The sequence below is a fragment of the Pteropus vampyrus genome, unplaced genomic scaffold (assembly GCF_000151845.1).
Source record: "Pteropus vampyrus isolate Shadow unplaced genomic scaffold, Pvam_2.0 Scaffold18, whole genome shotgun sequence".
Classification (NCBI taxonomy): Eukaryota; Metazoa; Chordata; class Mammalia; order Chiroptera; family Pteropodidae; genus Pteropus; species Pteropus vampyrus.
In genome coordinates this window covers 8572227-8577969 of record NW_011888799.1, presented here as the reverse complement: position 1 = coordinate 8577969, position 5743 = coordinate 8572227, and the positions used below count along the sequence as shown (strand labels likewise).

General features: G+C 35.2%; 1 protein-coding gene across 1 annotated transcript in view; it reads left to right on the top strand.

The window, feature by feature from the left end:
- Window positions 1-5743, top strand: part of CLIC5 (chloride intracellular channel 5) — a 161626-nt gene that overhangs the window by 54816 nt on the left and 101067 nt on the right. The window lies entirely within an intron of this gene.

Here is a 5743-nt window from a genome sequence, read left to right as displayed (position 1 = left end):
ACTCAAATACAGATATGTTCCCAGAATTCTAGGAGAGAAACAGACATACTGCTGCCCTATCCTTAGCATACATTATTGAAAAAATAATAATAACAATTCAATTAGATTAACTTTGCCCATTTCCAAGAAGGAATTTGTAATTTTTCTCAGTAATATTCTATGCTTTTCAGGAATTAATTCTTTATGTAGCTTAGAGAGCTGAAACTATGACAGGGAGACAGATAAAGGATTGAGGCCACTCAGTATGGTCAGGGTAATGACAGGGTCTGTATGCCATTCTTTACCTGGGAGCATTTCTTTTTTGAATGCTTCAGTAGCTGATCTTCAGCCTTTACTTCCAGACTGGGCCTATATGTGTGTATGTATGTATGTATGTATGTATGTATGTATGTATGTATGTATGTATGCATGCATTTAACCTTTCTGTTCATTTATGTAATTCATTAATAATAAAATAACTCTAGCTAGGACTCATTTATTGAGGTCACTAAAAGCAGACACTTGGATGTCAAGCAGACTTGGACTCAAGTCTCAGCTCTAGAGCTTTCTGGTTAGTTCTGCTTACTGACTCATCTGTGTGTAACAGTTTCATCTGTAAAATGGAGTAATGATAGTAGCTACCTTGTATGTAGGGTTGCATTGAGGGATTAAGTGAGAATTTGCCCGTGAAATGCAGTGCCGCCTTATATACATAGGGGAAAAATAGCTCTTTTGTTCTTTGCTTATGAGTCAGTCAATATGCCAGATTATGCTTGTTCACAAATACTATTATTTAAACTTTACATAAACTTCAAGGAAGGTACTGTAATCCCTATTTAACAGATAAAAAAATTGAGGTGTAGACAGGTTGATGAACAGATTACAAAGCTAGAAAGTGGCAGGAGCCCAGTCATGAATTTGGAACGTCTGGATCAAAGCCCAGTGCTCTTTTTACAATACTGTAAGATATTTTCTCTGTTGATAAAAAAAAATTAATGCATGGAGACATAGTTTTATAATTTTATCATTTTATTCTGGAGCTACTTTTGATCACCTTAAATCTACACATAGGGCCTTTTTCTGCAACTTTGTCAATTTCTGAACATATTTTAACTTCCATTTGGTATTTTAGTTCACAAGCCTGGAAAGATGACATAGTGTTTTTACGAGGGTCTGGAACTTTAAAAATAATACTATTCATTAGTCTCAGGGTATGGTCTCCTTTTTAAAATGCATCGTTGTATTGTTGACTTGTGTCCCCCTTATAATAGCCCTAAGATCTTTTTTTCTCTCATATGGACCATCTCTTGCCCATAGCCCACTTTATTCCATACAAGTTCTAACTGTTGTGGATGTAAATATCCAGTTGCAAACATCAGAAAACCTGATTCTAGTTAGTCTGAGCCAAAAAGGGACTTTATTGACTATCAAGACAGGATATTCTAAGGATACCAAGAGATTCAGTCACACAAAAAATACAGAACTTGGCCCTTGTTTTTTCTGTTGACTTTTCTCTCAGTCAGAGTCTGTCTTAGTAGTGGCAAGAGAGTGCAAGCATCTTCAGGATCATATCCTAGTCTCTCCATAAGTCCAGCAGAAGAAAAAACATTCTCTTAAATACATATCTGACAAAAGTCCCAGATTTGAATCTCACTGGATCCATGTTGATCATGTGTTCATTTTGAACCAATCACAGCTCAGGGATTTAGTGCTACCATTGACAAACACTTGCCCATCCTCAAATCTCCACTTGAAACTAATGGACTATGAATAGAAGTATAGATTTCCAAGGAATATTGGGAGATCCTTTAACAAAAGGGCGAATGAATTGTAGTTGTCAATTATTGTAATGACACTTCACTTTTCCTTTCAAAACTCTAATCTCTTTGATCATGGGCATTTGCCCACTTTTCTCAAAACATACTATATTCTGCTCCCACCCATATAAATGCTGACTTCCCCTACTGAATGTCTCTCATCTTGCTTCTCCTCTAACCCTGGTTCTCTTTATCACTTTACTCTTTTTTGTTATTCAAGGCTACCTCTGGTCAATTGGCAAAAAAGGCCTGTTGACTAAAAGAAAATTGGTATATGGATAAAAGTAATATGGATCAACAGTTTTTTTTGTGAAAAAAAATTGTTACAGGTATTTATTTGGGATCTTGTCCAAGTTTTTAAAAATGTATTTGTGTAATAGTTGTATTTTGAAGTGATCTTGCTGTGACTAAAATATGAACTTTGACATTGAGTGAGGACAATCACCAGAGTGGTAAATCCTGCCAAAAGTGCATGATGATGCAACAGAATATGGTCTCAGATTCCCCTTCTCCTGGCTTTTGTCTCCCATGGTTTCCCTTTCTCTAGGGATTGGGTATAGTGCTTGTGCGTGTGCATGTGTGTGTGTGTGTGTGTGTGTGTGTGTGTGTGTGTGTATGTGCATATGACACCTCTTGGTTCCTATTTCTTTTTTTCCAGCTTATCTCTGAATGTTTTTTAGGTTAAGTAGAGTCAAGAAAGGTTCCAGAATCCCCAAATCCAGCCATTCCTTATCCAAGACGAGTCATTTACTGATTCCACCAACTTGATAAGCAATTTCTAAATTTTTATCAGCATCCTAACCTCTCCAACCATATCCTACTTCACATACACAGTAAAACATGGTGGTTAATAAGATGGGATTTAACGATGGAGAGACCTGGGTCAGTCAGTACCAGCTGTGTTATTTATAATTAACCATGTGACCTTGGACAAGTTACTTAATCTCTTTAACTCTTTGCTTCCTCATTTGTGAAATGGGACTACTGGCACCTACCTCACTGGAATATTAAGATGAAGTGAGCTAATAGCTCCTGACACATGGTGGGCTCTTAGTAAATCTTAACATTATTATTATGTAATTCTTTCCTATGTTTTAGTTCAAAACTAGAATCTTTATAAAAACCCCACACTGTAATGACCATTTTACTGATGTCAGCCTTTGAGTAATGTAAGGGCAGGATCTTTAGTGGAGTAAGAGGTTTTGAACAAAAGAGGTGTCAGTTATTCATTAGTTGAGTCCATCAACAATTATTTATTGTGCAGGTACACTGTACTGGGAATATTATCAGTTAACAAGTTTATAGCAAGGGACCGTTTTGTTCTGTGGACCATGCAAAAGAGACACAAAAGTGGATTCTTGTACTGAAGGAGCTTTTACTATTGTGGGAAAGACATGACCCAACTCATCAAGGAATAATGCAAGAGCAAAGACTGCTCATCACCAGGGGTTGATATGTATGCTGCATGCTCTCAGAGGGTTCTAGAAAGAACTGAGCAGTGCCCGGCACACAATAGGCACTCTCAGTACACTGGTTGAAGAAATGAGTAATGAGCGAATCAGTGGGATGAGTGACACTTGTTGACCAGGGCTCTTGGCTTTAGTCCAGCCTGCTCCCAGAACTTTCCCTTTGCTAAGCACAAGTAGATGGAATCCTGTGGGGTCAAAGATCACTGATAATATTGGGCACACCCAAGGGCATGTTAATTTATAAGGGAATAGATAGAACTAACAACCCACTCCAATCCTCCTTACAGTCCAATCTGTGACCTCATGCAGGCGTGATCTCTCCAGGACTCACCTCCTTTTTGACACACCCACTTCATCCTTCCACAGAGACACAATGTAACTGGTGCTTCTGCAGCTGTCAGTAAAATTTACCAGTCCTCTCAGCTTGAACCTCAAGCTCTTGGGATTGTCCAAGAGATCCCTTGTAGAGAATGCAGGGTGGAACAACCTAATATCCATTGAAATAGCTGCTACTGTGGGCAGAATGCGTGGGTTTAAATAAGTTTCATTAAATACATAAAAGTTAGAGCTTGTAACTATGATGTAGTTATTCTCTAGTACTGGGTAAGAAACATTTCTGGAAAATCTCTCTATAAGCATCATCATTATTTCATAATAAATGTCCTTTTATCACATACGCAGGCTCTCTCTCATTCTAAATATATTTATTTTGTTTTGTTTTGTTTTTTATTTCAATGAATGTTTGTCCTAATTTATTGATTTTCTATGGTTAGGAACTCTAGGCCTCGTGGAATAGAGATCTGTTTTATATTTCTGAAGTCAATGAGATGAGATCTGATGTTAAAGATTTGAAGGAAAGAATGTGTGGAAAGAAGATATGGAAATAAAACCTAGTGACTTCACATTTTTTGAAGTTTTTAAGCATCTCGATCATAAAAAAAATTACATACAAAAATTTACTCTTTTGGTATACAGTTCTATATGTTTTAACACATTTTAAAAAATGTTTATAACCATCACTACAAACAGGATACAGAATAGTTTTGTCATCTGAAAAAACTGCATTGTGCTTCCTCTTGTAGCCAAACCCTCTCTTACCCAACACCTGGAAGCCACCGATTTTCTCTCCATTCCCATAATGTCGCATAGATGGAATCACATAGTATGTAACCTTTTGAGACTGACTTCTTTCACTTAGTGTAGTGCCTTTGAGATTTACATATGTTTTGCACCTATTCATTTCATTGCTAAGTGGTATATTGTTATATGGATGCACCACTGTGAGTTTATTCATTCACCCATTGATAGACTTTCGCATTCTTTCCAGTTTGGGTCAATTATGAATTATGTCGCTAACAATTTTTATGCACAGGTTTTTGTAAGAACCTAAATTTTCATTTTTCTAAGATAATCTCCAGAAGATAGTAAGTAAGTCATGTGGTAAGTGTATGTTTGACTTTATATGAAGTTATCGAACTTTTTTCCAGATTTGTATAATTTTGCATTCCCATCAAAAACATATGGCTGTTCCAGTTGCTCTTTTTATTCTTGTTACCACATAACATTGTCACGTGTGTATATTTTGACCATCCTAATAGGTATTTCTGGTATCTTACATTTAATTTGTATTTCCCTATTGAATGATGATGTTTATCATCTTTTAATTTGTTTATTTGCCATTGGTATATCTTCTTTGGTGGAATGTTCAGATCTTATGCCTAATTTTTTAAATTGTGTCGTTTTCTTATTTTTGTGTTCTGAAAATTCTTTACAAATCCTGGATACGAGTCGTTTATTTCCTCCTCTTCTCTTTTCTGGAAGAGATTGTATAGAATTGATATTATTTCTTTCTTAAATGTTTTATTGAATTCATTAATGGAGAATTAATTAATTAATTAATTGGAGAATTTTAACTATGAATTCAATAGCCTTAGCAGATATAGGACTGTTCAGGTTATCTACTTCTTGACTGAATTTTGTTAGTTTGTATCTTTCAATATTTGGTCCTTTTCATCTAAATTGCTAATTTATACACAGAGAGTTGCCCATAGTATTCCTTTATTATCTTTTCATGTCTGTGGAGTTTGTAGTGACATCTCATCTTTCATACCTGATATTAATAATATATATCTTCTCTCTCTTTCTCTTGGCAAATTTAGCAAGAAATTTACCAATCTTATTGATATCTACTAGAACCAATTCTGGTTTCATTGATTTTCTCTGTTGTTTTCTTTTTATTATTTTATTCCTTCTTACTTTGAGTTTAGCTGGGTATTCTTTTTCTAGTTTCTTAAGGTAGAAGCTTAGATTACTGATTTGAGACTTTTATTCTTTTCTAAAAAGAACATTTCAAGGATAAATTTCTTTCTAGGCATTGTTTTAGCTGCATGCCACAAATTTTGATATGTTGTATGTTCATTTCATTTAGTTAAAAATATTTTCTAATATTCTAAATTTTCTAAAAATATTTTCTAAAGA